The 19167-nt window shown below is 38.0% G+C and overlaps 1 protein-coding gene across 3 annotated transcripts in view; it reads right to left on the bottom strand.

The window, feature by feature from the left end:
• The window catches only part of CD4H9orf85 (chromosome D4 C9orf85 homolog), a 126088-nt gene that overhangs the window by 61381 nt on the left and 45540 nt on the right, over positions 1 to 19167 (bottom strand). The gene's annotated exons all lie outside the window — the stretch shown is intronic.

Raw genomic sequence — 19167 nt, 5'->3', positions numbered from 1 at the left:
TCAAAGTGAGGCTTGAATTCATGTCCTCAAGATCAAAATTACATACTCCACCTACTGAGCCAGCTAGGCACCCTATATGTATCTTCTTTCTTAAAGCTTTTAAAAATGTCATCTGCACGGGCACCTGGATGACTCAGTCTAAGAGCCTGAGACTCTTGATCTCAGGGTTGTAAGTTTGAGGCCCACATTGGGTGTAGAGATACTTAAATAAATTTTTAAAAATGTCATCTGCAAATAGTGACAGTTTTACTTCTTCCTTTCCTATTTGGATGCCTTTTATTTCTTTTTCTTGCCTAATTACTCTGGCTATGACTTCTAGTACTATGTTGAATAAAAGTGGCAAGAAAAGGTATCTTCATCTTGTTCCTGATCTTAGAGGAAAAGCTTCCAGCTTTTCTCTATTGAGTCTAATGTTAGTTATGGGTTTATCATATACAACCTTTATTACATTGAGGTATGTTTCCTCTACCCAGTTTGTTGAGAGTTTTTATCATAAACAGATGTTGAATTTTGTCAAATGCTTTTTCTGCATTTACTGAGATGAACATGATATTTTTACCTTTCATTTTATTAATGTAGCATATCACATTGATTCACAGATGTCAAACTACCCCTGCATCCCTAGAATAAGTTCCACTTGATCATGTTGTATGATCCTTTTCATGTATCTATCATGTATTGAATTTGGTCTGCTAATATTTTGTTGAGAATTTTTGCATCTGTGTGCATCAGGGATACAGGCCAGCAATTTTCTTTTCTTCTGACATCCCTGTCTGGTTTTGTTATCAGAGTGATATTGGCCTCATAAAATGAGTTTGGAAGTGTTCTCTTCTTTTCTCTATTTTGGAATAGTTTGAGAAGAATTGTTGTTAATTCTTTAAATGTTGGCAGAATTCACCAGTAAAACTGTCTGGTCTTGGACTTTTGTTTTGGGAGAGACTTTTGATTATTAATTCAATCTCCTTACTAGTAATCAGTCTGTTAAGATTTTCTATTTCTTTACGATTCAGTCTTGAAAGGTTGTATGTTTCTAGGAATTTATCCATTTCTTATAGGTTTTCCAACTTGTTGGCATACATTTGTTCATGTAGTTTCTTAGGATCTTTTGTATTTCTGTGATATCAATTGTAACTTCTGTTTTACTTCCGACTTTATTTGAGTCCTTTCTCTTTTCTACTGGGTGAGTTGAGCTCAAGATTTGTCAATTTTGTTTATCTTTTCAAAGAAATAGTTCTTAGTTTTATTGATCTTTCCTATTGTCTTTTTACTTTCTATTTCACTTTTTTCCTGCTCTGTTCTTTGTTATCTCCTTCCTTCTACTAAGTTTGGCTCATTTGTTCTTCTTTCTCCAGTTCCTTGAGATGTAAAATTAGGTTAAGTTTTCTTATTTCTTGATGTAAACATTTATTGCTATGAACGTCCCTCTTATAACTACTGCTATATCTCATATGTTATGGTGTGTTCTCTTTCCATTTTCATTTGTCTCAAGGTGTTTGGTTTTGTTTTCTCTTTCTATTTCTTCTTTGACCCATTGGTTGTTCAGTAGTTGTTTACTTTCCACAAATTACTGAGGTTTACACTTTTGTTCTTGTAATTTATTTCTACTTTTATACTGCTGTGGTTGAAAAAGGTACTTGATATGATTTCACTCTTCTTAAATTTTTAAGATTTGTTTGGTGGCCTAACATAGGATCTATCCTGAAGAGTGTTCCACATGTACTTGAGAAGAAAAGTGTATTCTGTTGTTTTAGGTGGAATGTTCTGTACGTATCTGTATAATATTGTTAAAATGTCCACACTACCCAAAGCAATCTACAGATTCAATGCAATGCCTACCAAAGTTCCAAAGACATTTCTCACAAAAATAAAATAATCCTAAAATGTAAATGGAGCCACAAAAGACCTCAAAGAGTCAAAGCAATCCTGAGAAAGAACAAAGCTAGAGGCATCCCACTTCTTGACTTCAAACTATATTACGAAGCTATAGTAATCAAAACAGTATGGTGTGGACATAAAAACAAATGCATAAATCAGTAGAACAGAGTTGACAGCCCAGAAATAAAAGCACATATATATGGTCAATTAATTTACAACAAAGGAGGGGCACCTGGGTGGCTCAGTTTGTTAAGTGTCAGACTTCAGCTCAGGTCATGACCTCATGATTCGTGGATTTGAGCCCCACATCAGGCTCTGTGCTGATGGCTCAGAGCCGGGAGCCTGTTTCGGATTCAGTGTCTCCCTCTCTCTCTCTGCCCTTCCCCCATTCACACTCTCTTTCTCTCAAAAATAAATAAACATTAAAAAAAATTTTTTTTTAATTTACAACAAAGGAGACAAGAACAAATAATACTCTACACACATACATACATACATACATACATACATAAGAAATGAAAACATAGGGGCGCCTGGGTGGCTCAGTCGGTTAAGCGGCCGACTTCGGCTCAGGTCATATCACGGTCCGTGAGTTTGAGCCCCGCGTCGGGCTCTGTGCTGACAGCTCGGAGCCTGGAGCCTGTTTCAGATTCTGTGTCTCCCTCTCTCTGACCCTCCCCCATTCATGCTCTGTCTCTCTCTGTCTCAAAAATAAATAAACGTTAAAAAAATTAAAAAAAAAAAAAAAAAGAAATGAAAATATACATGCATACAAAAACTTGTACATGAATGTTGACAGCAACATTATTTGTTAATAGCCAAAAGAATGGAAACAATCTAAATGTCCATCAAGTAATGAATGGCTAAATAAGATGCATAGCTCTACAGTGGAGTACTTAGTAATAAAAAAACAATTAAGTACTGATAAATGTTACCACATGCTTGAAAAAATTATGCTAGGAAGCCAGCCACAAAACACTGCATGCTATATGATTCTGTTTATATGAAATGTTCAAAATAGGCAAAGTGATAGAGCCAGAAAGCAAGAGTAGGGGTGTTTGGGGGGAAAATGCAGATTGACTACTAATGGGCATGGGGTTTCTTTCTGAGATGATGAAAATGTTCAAAATTGGTTGTGGTGATGATTGCACAACTCTATCATATACTAAAAGCAACTGAATTATACACTTCAAATGGATGAAGTGGATGGTGTGTGAGTTAAATCTTCATAAAGGTATTTTTAAAAGTCAAACATAAGTGTTAGAAATAAAATCTTGGAATGAAAGACAAAAGATAGCAGAAATCCACTTTAAACAGAAACATATAGACAGTTAAAAGTAGGACAAGGAAAAAAACCATGCAACTACTAATCAACAGAAAACTGGAGGGGCACCTGGGTGGCTCAGTCAGTTAAGCCTCTGACTCTTGATTTTGGCTCACATCATGATCTCGAGGTTTGTGAGACTGAGCTTTGCATCGGGCTCTGTGCGACAGAGCAGGGCCTGCTTGGGATTCTTGCTCCTCTCTCTCTGCCTCTCCCCTGCTTGCGTTCTCTCTCTTCCCTCTCTCTCAAAATAAACATATAAAAAAAAAAAAAAACCAGAAAGCCGTAGTCAATATATTATTATCAAAATATACTTCAAAGAAAATTGCCAGGTATAGAAATGGTTATTACATGACAATAAAGGGATCAATTTTTTAAAAAACACCCAATAATCGGGGTGCCTGGGTGGCTCAGCTGGTTAAGCAACTGACGTTGGCTCAGGTCAGGATCTTACAGTTCGTGAGTTCGAATCCAATCTGTGCTGACAGCCCGGAGCATGGAGCCTGCTTCGGATTCTGTGTCTCCCCCTCTCTCTGTCCCTCCCCTGTTTGTTCTCTGTCTCTCAAAAAAAAATAAACACTAGAAATAAAATTTAATAAAAACACACACACACATAATAATCTTAAATGTTTAGACACCTAACAACAGGGTGTTAAAATAAATGAGGCAAACTATTGATAAAAAGAGAAATAGAAAAATCCATAAGTATAATTAGGGACTTCAACACTTCTCTTTCTGTAATTGATGGAACAAGTATGCAAAAAAATTAATGAAGTTATAGAACACCTGGTTGATAGAAGCCTGTATCAACCAAATTTAACATTTATAGACCACTCCACCCAACAAGAGCAATATATTCCCTTTAAATACACGTGGAGCATGCTCCAAGACAGATCATATCCTCAGCCATAAATTTAAAAAAAATTAAAACAAATTAAAAAAAATTTTTAACCTGAAATTTGTTCTTTTACCATAATGAAATTAATCAGTACACAGAAAAACATCTGCAAAATGCCCTTATATCCAGAAATTAAACAAAACATTCCTAAATAACATGCAGGTCAAAGAGGAAGTCACGAGGGAAATTAGAAAATATTTTGACTGAATGACAATGAAAACACAGCATTGAAATTTATAGAACAAAGCTAAAATATTCTTCAGAAATTTATATAATTAAATGTTTATATTAAACAAGAAGAACTATCTGAACTTCTACTTTAAGAAAGCAGGGAGGGGGGCACCTGGGAAAAAGTGTAAACTCAAAGCAAACAAATGGAAGGAAGCAATGTCAATACAAACCAAAATCAATGAAATTGAGGGGTGCCTGGCTGGCTCAGTCAGTAGACCATGTAACTCTTGACCTTGGGGTCCTGACTTCAGGCCCCACACTGGAAGTAGAGTTTACTTTTTTAAAAAAATCAATAAAATTGAAAACAGAAAGATAGAGAAAATCGATAAAACCAAAAGGAGATGCTTTTAAAAAAATTAATATAATTCATAAACACATGGCCAGACTGACGATGATAAAAGAAAGGAGACAAATTACCAGTATCAGGAATGAAAGAAGGGACAGCACTAGGTAAATCTAACAGATATTAAAAGAACAATAAGAGAATTTGGCGAACAACTCGATGCACATAAATCCAACAACCTCTACTGATACAGACACATTTCTGAAAAGGCATACTATCAAAACAAGAAATAGCACTAATTAAAAAAAAAAACTAATTACACAAGTCCTTTCAGAAAACAAAATAGGAAGGAAAAGTTCTCAACACATGTGATGAGGCCCTAATATTGTGATAACACAAAGACAAAATTACAGACTGGTATTTCTAATGAACATAGATGTAAAAATCTATAACAAAATGTTAGCAAATGAAATTTATCGCATTTCGGAAAGGGTATACATCATGACCAAGTAGGCTTTATCCAAGGGCATGCAAGGTTGATTCAATATTAAAATCAATGAAGGGGCGCCTGGGTGGCTCAGTCGGTTAAGTAGCGACTTCAGTCCAGGTCATGACCTTGTGGTTAGTGAGTTCAAGCCCCACATCTGGCACTATGCTGACAGATGGAACCTGGTGCCTGCTTCTGATTCTGTCTCCCTCTCTCTGCCCCTGCTCCTGCCCTGCTCACACTCTCTCTCAAAAATAAAAATAAACAGTAAAAAAAATATATTAAAATCAATTAATATAATTCACTGAATTGATGTTCTAAGGAAGAAAACCCATTTATTGATCTCAATAGACGCAGAAAAAGCATTAAAGTAACATCAATGCATGATAAAAACTCTCAGCAAACTATAAAGGAAACTTCTTCAAACTGATAAAAAACATCTACAAAGAAATTACAGCTAACATCATCTTTAATGATGAAAGAATGAATATCTTCCTTATAAGATCAGGAACAGGGAAAGAATACAGGTCCTCATCATTCCTTTTCAAAAACATACTGGGGGTCCTAAGCAGTGCAATAAAGGCAAAAAAGAAATACAGTAGCATACAGATTGGAAAGCAAGAAATAAAACTGTCTTTATTTTTTTAAATCATTGTCTATATAGAAAATCCCAATGAATTAACTAAATAAGTGTTAGAAATAAAAAGTGAGGGAGCGCCTGGCTGGCTCAGTCGGTACAGAATGCGACTCTTGATCTCTAGGTTTTGAGTTTGAGTCCCACACTGGGTGTAAAGATTACTTAAAAATAAAATCTTTTTTAAAAGTAAATAAATAAAACATGAGTTTATTAAAGTCATAGTATATATGGTCAGTAAACAAAAATAAACTCTGTGTTCTAGCAATGACCAATGTCTTTCTGTAGAAATTGACAGACTGATTCTAAGAGTTATAAGAAAACGGCAAAAAAAAACTATAATTGACAAAATAATTTTGAAAAAGAAAACCAGGTGGGAAGACTCATGATTGGATTTCAAGACTTACTGAAACACTGCAGTAATCAAGTCAGTGTAGTATTGGTGAAAGGATAGACACATGGATCAATGGGACAAAACAGAATCTAGAAATAGATCCATACATATACAATCAATTGATTTTCAGCACAGTACAAAGGGAATTCAATGGAGAAAAAACAGTCCTTTCAACAAATGATGCTATAACAACTGGATATTCATAAAATTAATAGGAAATGGTTCATAAGTCCAAATATAAAACCAAGAATCATACAACTTCTAAAAGAAAACACAGGAGAAAATATTTGTGAGCCTATTTGTTAACTACAACAAAATCATGATCAAAAATTCCTGATAAGGGGCACTGGGGTGGCTCAGTCAGTTGAGTGTCCCACTCTTGATTTTTGGTTAGGTCATGATCCAAGAGTCGTGAGATGGAGCCTGCATCGGGCTCCACACTGAGTGTGGAACCTGCTTGGGATCCTCTCTCTCCCTTTCTCTCTGCCTTTCCCCTGCTTGAGCTTGCTTTTACTCTCTCAAAATAAATAACTGACTGTAATGGCACTGGGTTCAGAAATCAGGCCCTCTCTATTTTACCTATTCTTTTTTTTTTTTTAATGTTTATTTATTTTTGAGAGAGAAAGAGAAAGAGACAGAGCATGAGCAGGGGAGGGGCAGAGAGAGAGGGAGACACAGAATCCAAAGCAGGCTCCAGGCTCAGAAACCGACACGGGACTTGAACTCACGAACCACAAGACCACAACCTGAACTGAAGCTGGATGCTTAACCAACTGAGCCACCCAGGCACCTCTTACCTATTCTTTTAATACCTGTATTCTTCTAGGGCACAGGATGGCTGTACATGTCATTAGGATGGCTGCCGATCTTAAGACTCCTGTATAAGGTTTCTCCTAAATAACCAAGCATGATCCCTCAGTGAGCATAAAATCCAAGATACATCTGACCATGTGCTTTCCAAAAGGGACTGAGAGACTAAGAGAAAAATTACCAGGTGTACTCACAACTGCAAAGAAAAGACCTCCCCCCCCTCCCCACCCCCCCCACCCCCCCCATTCCCGAAACCAGCCAGGGCGTGCCCGGTTGTAGTCTGACATAGAGGCGGGAACCAATCAATTTCTGCTGAGTGGTTTGAAATAAGGGCAGGAACCAATCAAGTTCTGCTGAGCATTCAAATTTAAATGTCAACCAACAACAGCTCTGTAACCTCTAAAAAAATCCCTAACTTGTTTGTGCCTGTCTATAAAAGAAGCTGTAAGATCCTTGCTCGGGGCCTCTTAGCATCACCGGCAATGAGTGCGCGGAGGACCGGGTTCGAACCTGCAATAAACGACCCTTGCAGCTTGGCTTTGACTCTGGACTCTGGTGGTTTGTTTTCGGGGGGTCTCTCGAATCGGGGCATATCAGGACCAGTCAAAACTATGGCCTAGTTGGGGCACTCACACAACAGCAGACCACTCCCTTGGGACTGGGTCATGGACAAAGCTCATGAGAAAGTTGCCCAGATTAGATAGAAGTTCCATACTTTCGTTTTTTTCATGTCTCAGATTTGTCCTTACCCATGGGCTGTTCGGTGTTCTTTGTCCTACTCTCAAGGGCTTCTAGCTTAGATATATGACACTCATTATGATATAAAATAACTGCCTCTTCTTAACAAAAGCCAGGACCTTCACCTCATCCATTTATATTAGATCTAGAGTCTTAGAAAAGGGATTATTATTGGTCGCCAAATACATCGACTCCCCCAAAACGGAAAGAGGCAGCCCCAATCTCTGTGGCGATGCAGTCCATTCACCAGCACCTATTGCAGTCTAGAATGCAATAAAGAAGCAAAGGAAGGTCGACATCCCTTCTCAAGAAGTACAAAGGTGTCAGAGTGGTCAAGAAGAGGGATGCTGGCTGCCACTCCGAATCCCAGAACAATATTCTGGGCAATAATCCCAGGCAATATTCCTGATGAGAATATTCTGTCATTCAGAAGCAAAGGGGGATTTTGGTAATGGACTCCTACTCAGTTAATGTACTCTCCTCATTTTTGTAGGAATTAAATATGGAATCAACTTTCCTCAGTCCCAGAGGAATCTCCTTTGAGCTGTCTCCTAACACATTAGAGTCAATTTGGACAACAGGATTTCTAATCTACCTGGGAAAAGGTCTAAAAAGGAAGCAAAAACTGCTGATTGCCAGACTAAATGCAACCTCAGTATTGGGGAGACTTCTCCTGTCTTCCAAGGAAACCCATGTTGATTGAAAGGAAGGATAGGCAGGGGTTCCTTCTTTGGAAGGCATGCTAGGTCAAAGAGGTCAGCAGGTCGGAGATGCCCACCTACACCAGGGACAATAATTTGATGGTTCCAGAGAAATGTCCCCAGGGCCCAGACTATCCAAAGCAATGCTCTTGGGGATCAGCAGGGATGCCTCTAGCCCAGGAGGCTGTCACTATCTTTCCCATCCTCGATCCCATCCAACACTCCCTTGGGATACATCTTGAGAAACTGGAACCAATTTGACCCTGACACCTTGGATGCTTCCTTCCCAAGTCCGCTTACTTTTGAACATAGTTGGCCTCAATATAAACTAGAGGATGGGGAAATCTGACCGGAAAAATAGACCAAAACCCCATATGGTCAGCTCTTCATGGCCCTGTATCTGGTCTGTCCTGATTCCTTTAGAGGGCATGAGAACACCCATCTTCTCACCCTCTACTCTTCAATCCACCATCGGCTCACCTGCCTCAGGCCCCTCTACTTCTGTTAATCTGCCACATCACCTGTGTTCTGTCCTGTTCCCTATGAGCTCCCACTTCTTTCCTGTAAACAGGTTGCTGCCAAGATCCTGTACATGCCTCCCTCTGTTTTTCCTGAGTTACTCGCCTCCTCTTTGTTTGCTTCCTCTTCCATGTGTCAGATCTGGAATATACCTTGAGAGGACCAGATAAATGTTGCCTGACTCTTGTTGTATGTGAGGTTTTTTTTTTCCCTCGTTCATCTCCTGGTTAATGGCAGCGATAACTGGAGCCAACCGTCTGGTTAGTCTACCTCCAGACAGGGGCTTTAAAGGAATATTCCCAAGCAGCTGCTGACATTCCTTTTGTTTCAGGGAGGTTCCCTGTCTTCTCCAGCCCTTCAGGGACTGCCTATTTTCACGTTTTGTTGTGAGAAAGAAAAACCGCATCTGTTCACCTGTCTGAGCTGATGAGCTTCAGGACCAGGAGTCCTCTTTCCGTGCCATCTGGGCTTTTAGACACCTCCAGCCTTGCTGGTGGCACCCCATCTCTTCTGCCTCCACCTCCCCCTCTACCTGTTTCTGCACCACCAGCTTATACAAGGGGCTCCTACACCATTTTCACTGTCCCTGGTGCCACTGGCTCCCACTTCTCCTGCCCTCGCTATCAAGGAGTGAAAGGCACTCCAACCTGCTGGGCCACCTCCGCATGAAGTTCAAACGGGAGCGCCTTCCCAGTCAACATGAAGAGGTCCAGGGACCCCTCCCTGGGCTGAAACCACCCACTTTACACAGGCTCCCTAGGTAAAAAGTGGCCGTGGGGAACAAATAGACTGACTTTTCAGGGGGCCCAAGTGCAACATGTTCAGTATTTAGACTAAATTTGTTACTTTAATTAAGACAGGCATATCTTTAAAGTTATCAGCTTTAAATATAATACTTTAATTCTATCAAGGTTTACCGAAGGTCAAATAAGCTCCTGTTATCACTGTTGCAATCTGTCAGCAAAAGGAGGACTTAAAATCTGGCTGTCTCGAAATTTTTGAGGGGTGCCTGGGGTGGCTCTGTCAGTTAAGCGTCCAACTCTTGATTTGGGCTCAGGTCATTATCTCACGGTTCGTGAGTTCAAGCCCCATGTCAGACTCCACACTCCTATCACAGAGCCTGCTTGGGATTCTCTCTCTGCTACTCTCTCTGCCCCGAGCGCCTGCTCGCTCTCTCTCCCTCTCTCTCAAAATAAATAAACTTTAAAAGAATAAAAACAGGTAGGTTAAATACATAAAAAAGGTTTATTGCTTTCAAAATATTTGGTAACCTAAAACTTTGAAGGTTTGCTAAGTGAGATGATAAACAGGATTGAATCGACTGGATATCTAAATCTTTTCCAAAAGATATGGACTGCTAAAGCTTTGTTTACCAAACACAGGTTTATCTGCTTTGCCGTCTTGTTGCAGAGAAACTGAAGACACTTGGGCCTGTCGGGAAACATGCTTTATGCTGTATTGAAAGACTGTACTATGGAAAAATATCTGTTTTTAGAAATTATGAAATGTATTTATAAATTTGCCTATCTAAAGAATACTGGTGTAACAGTTCACAATCAGTTACTCTTTCATTTCATTGGAAACTAAGGTTTCTAACAGTTAAAATTCTGTTAAATATAATTAAGAATAATGGAATAAGGAAAGTAATTCTGTAGGAGATACATGGGAAAGATAGAAGGAATGGAAATACATTTTGTTGAGGGAAAACGAAAGTAATTTTGTCCTAAAAGGAGGCTGGTTATTTGGAGAGAAATGGCTTATGATAAAATTTGAATGAAAAGGAAAGTTGTAGAAGGTTTGTGAAGAGAAATCTTTGGAAAAGAACTTCATTGCGTGGTCAGGACTAAGGCTGAAGTGAATGGATTTTAAAAGTACACTGGTATAAGACTGAAATTCTGCTTCTCTCTCTGTTATAAAGACAAAAAATTTTCAGATTGTTGGTCTGCTCTTGATAAGAAATTGTAAACTGTTTCTTTTTCTTTATCTGTCCAGAAAAACAAAGCTATGTTTTGTCTTTTTCAGGTCTTTGATTACTTAAGAGAATTGAAACTTCTAAATATTAAGGAAGCTAAGTTTTGCTAACAATTGTGTAACCTTCTGTAGAATCTACTATTGCCACCTTTGGTAAATATATCATTAAATATTAAGTTTTATAATGGCCTGTAATTCTATTTAGGCACGTGCTTTAAAACTTTGTGAGGTTACAGCAATTGCACTATTAGGTATTTATCCAAGGGATACAGGTGTGCTGTTTCGAAGGGGCACAGGCACCCCCACGTTTATAGCAACACCATCAACAATAGCCAAAGTATGGAAAGAGCCCAAATGTCCATCAGTGGATGAATGGATAAAGAAGATGTGGTATATCTATACAATGGAGTATTGCTCAGCAATCAAACAGAATGAAATCTTGCCATTTGCAACTACGTGGATGAAACTAGAGGGTATTTATGCTAAGCGAAATTAGTCAATCAGAGAAAGACAAATACCATAATGACTTCACTAATATGAGGACTTTAAGAGAAAATAGATGAACATAAGGGAAGGGAAGCAAAAATAATATAAAAACAGGGAGGGGTACAAAACTAAGAGACTCTTAAATATGGAGAACAAACAGAGGGTTACTGGTGGGGTTGTGGGAGGGAGGATAAGCTAAATGGGTAAGAGGCATTAAGGAATCTACCCCTGAAATTACTGTTGCACTATATGCTAACTAAGCTGGATGTAAATTTAAAAAATAAATTAATTAAAAATTAAAAATAAATAAATAAAAGTTCTGACATTAACAAACTTCCTGAGATTTAAATGGTAAATGAAGTCTTTTTGACTAATTAGACTTATTTATTTGGTATGTTGCTTGGAAAGCACTGTCAAGCTTATAATGATAAACCTTCTTAGGTTATGTTATATGGGTAAATGCTAAAACTATTCTAGAAAATATATAAAATTCCTTACGTTTTAATATGTTTAGCATAAGGTCATTGCTTGATATTCTGATTTTTGAAGTATTATGTGTCACAGAAGTAACTGGATTTCCTAGTCAGCTACATTACAATGAACTCTCACATCAAATCTTCATTTTTTTTATGAGTGAATTTTATTTTTTCATTTATTTTGAGAGAGAGAGAGAGAGGGCACCAGCAAGGGGAGGGGCAGAGAGACAGAGAGAGGAAGAGAGAGAATCGCAAGCAGGCTCCATGCTGTCAGCTCAGAGCCCAATCCGGGGCTCGATCCCACAAACTCTGAGATCATGACCTACACTGAAATCAAGAGTAGGATGCCCAAATGACTGAGCCACCCAGGCGCCCCTCATATCAGATCTTTAACCACATCCATTTCTGAGCTTTTTTGGTTATTTATAGTTATTGTTCTAATGCTCTTGCAAAATGTGTTTCATCTTCAAAGAGACTTATGAAAAGGAATATGACAAATACAGGTATTTGATATCTTTAGGATAAAACTAAACTGTGTAAGAATTTCCAGAACTAATAGGAAAGCTGCATTCAAACAGAACAAAAATCACATGGGGCTGAATGAACTAAGGAAGATGATTATAGTTTTTATGACTTTTGTTTGAAACATTGCTTGTTCTCTAATGTTTGCTCTCCTAGATTTAAGGAAACTTTCTCTTAAAATATCCATGGTTTACAGAAATATGATAAAGTATTCCCTTGTGAACAAATTGAAGCATTCAACTTTTCTCTTTACCTGAACCCTCTGAAATTCAGAAACTCAGTTGAGTTCTCTTTCTTCCATAGCCTATAGTTATTTGCGTAAGTTCAATGAGAATCTGTTCTTGTAACGGGACACCACTGAAAACATGGGTTATTTTACCACCAAAGCTTTAACCAGAACGTCATATTTGAGAGAGACATGCATAGACTCAGATATGATGAGACAGCTTTAAGGAATTAAGGCCGACTTTATGGAGCCAATGCAACCTTGGAAATGTTGGTTTGATACCCTGCTTACAGAGTTCCCGCAGCCTTACCAGGTGAATAAAGAGGGTCAATTCCTGGCAGTTGTAGGAACTTCAGGATATTTGGGGGACCTCAAGGAATACACCCAAATCTACAGGTATTGTAGCAGTCTGATGACAAACACTTGGCTTGGCTCTGGCCTCAAGAGGCTCCTACAAGTTTCAATAATGCATCCTTAGAGGCATCTGGGTAGCTCAGTCAGTTAAGCATCCGACTATTGGTTTCAGCTCATGTCACGATCTCATGGTTCGTGGGATGGATCCATGCATTGGGCTCTGTGCTTTCAGGACAGAATTCTTGGAATTCTCTTTCTCTGTCTCTGCACCTCTCCTGCTCATGCTCCCCGCCCCCAAATAAATAAACTTTAAAAAATGCATCCTGATGATAGCCATAGATTCTAGTTGTTTTTGTTTATTTGGTTGTTTGTTTGTTTTTTTAAAATAGGCTTCACATCCAGTGTGGAGCCCAATGTAGGCCTTGAACTTACGACCCTGAGATCAAGACTGGGACACTTACTGGACTAAGTCCCCAGGTGCCCCACAGATTCTAGTTTTGATTAATTTCTTTAAATGTTTGTTGTTTGCCTAAGCTAGACAACTTGAGGTAAACTTCGAAGAGACTGCCATAATAGCTCATATACAGATAATCTTCCTGCTTGTTACTCTGAGGGGATAATAAAAGGGACCCCATGTTGTTCATACAACAAACATATGATTACACAGCTGGACAATGGGATGGACTCCCCAATAACTGTGTAAGTCAGTTGTCACCTTGATCAGTTCCTTGGGGTTAGGATAACAAAATTGCTCTTTAAAAGTCAGAGCACACCCCACTCCATGGGGTTAATTAACTATGAACTTGTACAAATAATGGATGGCCCCACCTTGCTTTTAGCTGGATTGGAGAATGCACTGGGGAATGCCCTTATCTCCTGGGACACATCCTCTCCCACTTGCCAATGAATCCTCATAATTAGAATATTGTTAAGACTAGACATCAGGCAAAGAAGGCTTCTTAATGGTTTTATCCCTTAGCCATACTTGTGCTGGAAGCCACCATTATTGACGTAAAAGTGAGAAATAGAGGCTTTAGCCAAGCATATAGCAGCCACCTTTAACCCGACTCAACACACAAGTCACCCATAAAATCAAAAAGTGGCCCTCCAAAACTTAATGTCCCTTGACATCCTGACTGCAAGATAAAGGGGAAGTTATTATGCTAATATTGAGATTAAATGTTGTGTGTGTGTGTGTGTGTGTGTATATATATATATCCCAGATGACTCTGCTAATGTATCCCAAGTTTTAGCAGATATACACATACAAATTAAGGTAATGTCTCACTCCTAGCCCTATCAATGTTTGGTTAAATTCTTGGTTGGGAATGGGACTACAGACTATCTTAAAGGGTCTTCTTATCACACTTTTTTTTAAGGTTTTATTCTTAAGTAATCTCTATACCAATTGTGGGGCTTGAATTCACAACCCAGAGTTAAAGTCACATGCTCTACCTACTAAGCCAGCCAGGCACCCCACACTTCTTATTTTTATTGTAATATTAATCCTAGTGTGTTGTCTCTTTTGCTTTATTCTCTCCTATTGTCGAGGTACAGGTAAAACTTCCTAACTCCTTCACCCAGCTGACAGATGATCCTTACTACACAAAACAGTCCTTCCTCAATATCCGCTCTGGACTCTACAGCAATGGGCTTCCATAATAGTTACTTGTAGGGACAGAGAGCAACCAGTTCAGTCCATTAGTAGGGACATCTCTACGGCCTCTGTCAGCTTGAAGAAGTTACAGCACATGGGCCCTTCAGCCTTCAACAACCTTAAAGATTTTAGGACTGAGAATTGGTCACAGAGGAAATGATGAGGGATAGAAGCAGAAAAATGTTCACTGTTAGCCCCAAAGGCTGACTTCTAGCCTGCATAGTTTTGATAAGGATCAAATAAGTGCTGGTTGCTACATTCTTAAAGGGTCTTATAACTGCCTGTGTATCTTATATCTCACCAATAGTTATATTGAACTGAATGATAAATACCAGAGAAATCTTGCAAACGTACTTTTATGAGTACAAATTCAAAGAAGATATTTATGATCTAATACTCCCTGCACATTCCACCCCCCTTGAGTACTAAGCGTGTAACCACCAGCTTCATACAACAAAAGTGCAATTCTTTGTGCCCACGGGTCCTGACCCCTGACCCCGTGCTACTTAAAAAAACCTGTTAAGTTGCAGCATACAATGTCTCATGAATTCTTTCTTGGCCATTGTGTTCAGTGACCCCGGACCAGATGGGAGTGACTACCCAGTTTTGGGGGTGATGGAACTGTCCTATATCTTAATTGTGGTACTAGTCTCACAACTGTATTCATTTCTCAAAATTATCAAACTGTTGTTAAAAACATAAAAGCAGGCCCAAATTGGACCAGCTTATGCTAAGCCCCAAGTCACCAAACCAAGGCTTCATTCACTTTCAGCTCTGCCAGAAAGGGAATCCCACACCCATCAGGCATCTCCCAATCAGCACCAGTTAGGTCATCTGCCCGACAGCCCCCAGCCAGCCTCCAGGAGAGGTGCCTGCAGTAACCAACTGGCTTTTTTGTTTAGTAGAATCTCCTTGTTCCCACTCCCTTCTGCCTATAAATGCCTATCAATTTGTGTATCTCCTTGGAGACGCTTCCTATCTGCTAGACTGTATGCTGCCCAATTCATGAATCAATGACCAAAGCCAGTAAGATCATTAAAATTCACTCAGTTGAATTTTGTTCTTTAAAACTGTACTGCATACACATCATACCTTCAGGGACTTGACTGAGAAAAATAATTCAGAATTAAAAAAAAAAAACTAAAAAAAAACCCCTCTTTGATATACAATCTAAGTGAAAATAATTATTACAATTTTCTTGTTAAATTATTTGGTATGTTTGTATTTTGGTTTTCTAAAAAGCTTTACTTAATTATTCTGCAATAAAAAAATAGATTTTAAAAATGTGGACCATTAGAACACACATGGATAAAGTTCTAACAATCCAAATGGATTAGGAAACAGTTTCAGGTTTTCTTTTGGCTTCAATTTTATTTTTAAGGTTTGAAATAATTTAAAGAAAGTCCTTCTTGGTTAGGTTCATCAGAAGCTTCAAGGAAATTAGAATGTTTTCATTTCTATGGATGTGTTGTTTCATACGGAGGAGTCCTGGGGTGAGCCAATCCTTAAGTATTCAAATTGCTAATTCAGGGATAAAACTGTATTTACAGAACTGTTAAATGTTAAAATTTACATGTAAAATAGGCTTGACAATAGGATATCCTGTTTTGGAAGCTGGAGTCAAAAGATCCCAGAATCTACATTCTCTAACCCACTGAGTCCCCAAAACAGTGACTCTTAACACTGACTCGAACACCTGCATAGCTTATTAAAATGCAGATGTCTGGGTTACAGCCATTATTTACATACTCAGAATCTTGGGGATGGGTCCCAAGAATCTGTTAAGCTCTTCAAGAAATTCTTATGCACATTACCACTTGAGAACTCTTGACCAGATAAAAGTAATATGGCCTAGATGTGGGGCTTTGCCAGGGTTCCAACTGATGGTTGAGACCTTAATGGCCAATTCAAAGAAAAGAAGGAATTCTATTGCTGAAAGCAATTATGCTCTTTTCAAATTTAAATTTATTCTGAAAAACAGTCAGGTTTTATTAGGCTAATAACTCTGTGACTATAAATATACCCATCTTTTAAGGAGACACAAGTTTAAAATGTTTCCTTTCTATAAATGTGAAATGTTTGTGCAAATGTAATATAAATTTATACACTTACACCTACAACCTTCCAGTTTCCCTTGCACGTAAGTACCTTTGTGTGCCTTCTCTTTCAAATCTCTTAATCCAGGCTTTAGGAGTAGAATAAAAGATGGTCTGAAAGTAATTGAGTTTCTGCATTTTTTTTTCACCTCAAGACTGCATTTGTGTAGCCAAAGAATGTTGATTTTAAGAATGAATGGTTTTGATATTATTTTAATGATAAGAGACACACATTCCAAGCTGCTATAAAATTTGTGAAGTATTTTGAAACATCTTTTAAAATGGCTGAAAATTATTTAATCACTCCTGAGTGTATTTTCTTATAAAATACACAGTAAAGAAAAACTTTAAATTTAACCTAAATACAAATTTTACCTATTTTCCCTTGAAAATGGCTCTATTTTAAATATTTTGTGAGCCCAACACTAAAAGAACTTCAGAGATGTTAAAATAAGGGTTTTGCCTTCTTTTTACTTCTCCGTGGAATATAATTCCCAGAAACATTCAAACAATCTTGACCATGCATATATCACAATTAAGCATTTCAGTGGAAACCACGGTCAAAAACAGGTCACTCTATAAACCATGTTTATTGACAAAGGAGACAGTAGTATACTTAAAAAAAAAAAAAAAAAAAAAAAAAAAAGTTGCCATACTTACTTTTTTACAATGAAAGACACAAAAGGAAAGAATAAATAATTAAAAGCTAAAATATATAGTACATATTTAAGGGTGAAAATCAGGACAAAGAGAGGGGCACCAAATTGTACTAGTAATCACTCTATTTGTCAACTCCTAAAACTCAGTTAAAAAAACAAAAATAAAAACTCAGTCTTTTTTAATGACATTGTTGTGATATTCACATGATTTTTTATATTGTATAATAAAACATACCGACATTCAGAAGATCGGTATAACTGAGTGGAATAATATTTTCCAAATTCATGATGTTACAAAATCACACGTAGGGATGGGGGCACCTGGCTGGCTCAGTGGGTAGAACATGTGACTCTTGATAGGATTTCTACAATTATCTTGAAAAAGCTATTAAAATGTACTTTTAATCCTTTTAAGACGTACTCTTTCCTTTTTCTTCTACTAGCCAGAAGAAATTTGTAAAAGTGTATAACAATGCCACTTGTCTCACTAATATTTTTGTTTCAAAAGTTATTTTTCATAAAAATTATTAATCCTTAATGGGCACATGTTGTCTATATTCATATTATTTATTAAATAATTTTTTAAAAAATTCGAGTTCTCATAGCTAACACAATAAATCTTAATAAATACAACCCATATAAACCAAGCTTTCTCAGGTCCTGAGTAATTTTTAAGAGTTACAGAGGGGTCCTGAAACAAAAGGTTTCAGAACCACTGATCTAGACAAGAAATACCAAGGGAAAAAGAATTGAGCTTATATTTCTAGTACTTGCTAGAAGTAAAAGGCTTATTTTACCTTGCCACAACTTCTCTAGGATCGCTTTCATTTCCTGGTTATATTATTACACATTAACCTTTATCATAATTCAGCTCCACTTGTAATACCCTGACATGTGATGCCTAGGTGCTTTCATAAACAATGAGCTATGGTACTCCACCCTTAGTGTACCAATCATAGAAACTTAACATTGACAGAATTCCATAAAGCCACACTTCCTGCCGTGACTCTAAGTAATCTGCTACGTAGAAAGTTTCTGAAACTATATTAAGGAATTACATCATATGATATAATTAGAAAATGCTTTTAAGGAAACAGTATCTCCAAACTCTAAGAATTTCGAGTAGAAAAAGTTACAATTCACTTCCTTGTGTCCCTAAATGATGTGTTTGGAAATAAGTGCGGGGGCGCCTGAGTGGCTAAGTTGGTTAAGCACCCAACTTCGGCTAAGGTCATGATGTCAACAGTTAATGAGTTCGAACCCTGGCATCAGGCTCTCTGCTGTCAGTGCAGGGCCTCCTTCAGATCCTTGGTTGGTCTCCCTCTCTCTCTCTGTCCCTCCCCAACTTGCACTCTCTCTCTCTCTCTCAAAAATAAAAAAAATTTAAAAACTAAAAATAAAAAATAAGTGGAGAGATTCTACTACCTCTTCTCACCAACGTAGATTTGATTAGAACAATGCTTTTTTTTTTTTAATTTGAGAGAGAGCACGTCAACAGGGGAGAGGGGCAGAGGGAGGGAGTGGGGGGACAGAGAGACAGAGACAGAGAGACAGAGAGAGAGAGAGAGAGAGAGAGAGAGAGAGTCTTAAGCAGGCTCCACAGTCAAAGGCTCCACTGACCTGAGCCAAAACCATGAGGACGAGGTTCAATTGACTGAGCCACCCAGGGGCCCCTAAATTTGCTTCAAACAATTCTTAGAAGAGTACAAAGCATTCACCCTCTGACCAAGAGTAAATTTAGAAAAAAAGAGAAAATGGAAATTATTACACTTTAGAGCAGGCAATTTTCCATCAAAGTTTGCTGTATCAATCAATATTAATGTCAA

This window comes from Panthera onca, chromosome D4 (genome assembly GCF_046562875.1).
Source record: "Panthera onca isolate mPanOnc1 chromosome D4, mPanOnc1 haplotype 2, whole genome shotgun sequence".
Taxonomy (NCBI): domain Eukaryota; kingdom Metazoa; phylum Chordata; class Mammalia; order Carnivora; family Felidae; genus Panthera; species Panthera onca.
Note: the sequence above shows the minus strand (reverse complement) of the source record. Positions and strands in the feature narration are given on the sequence as shown.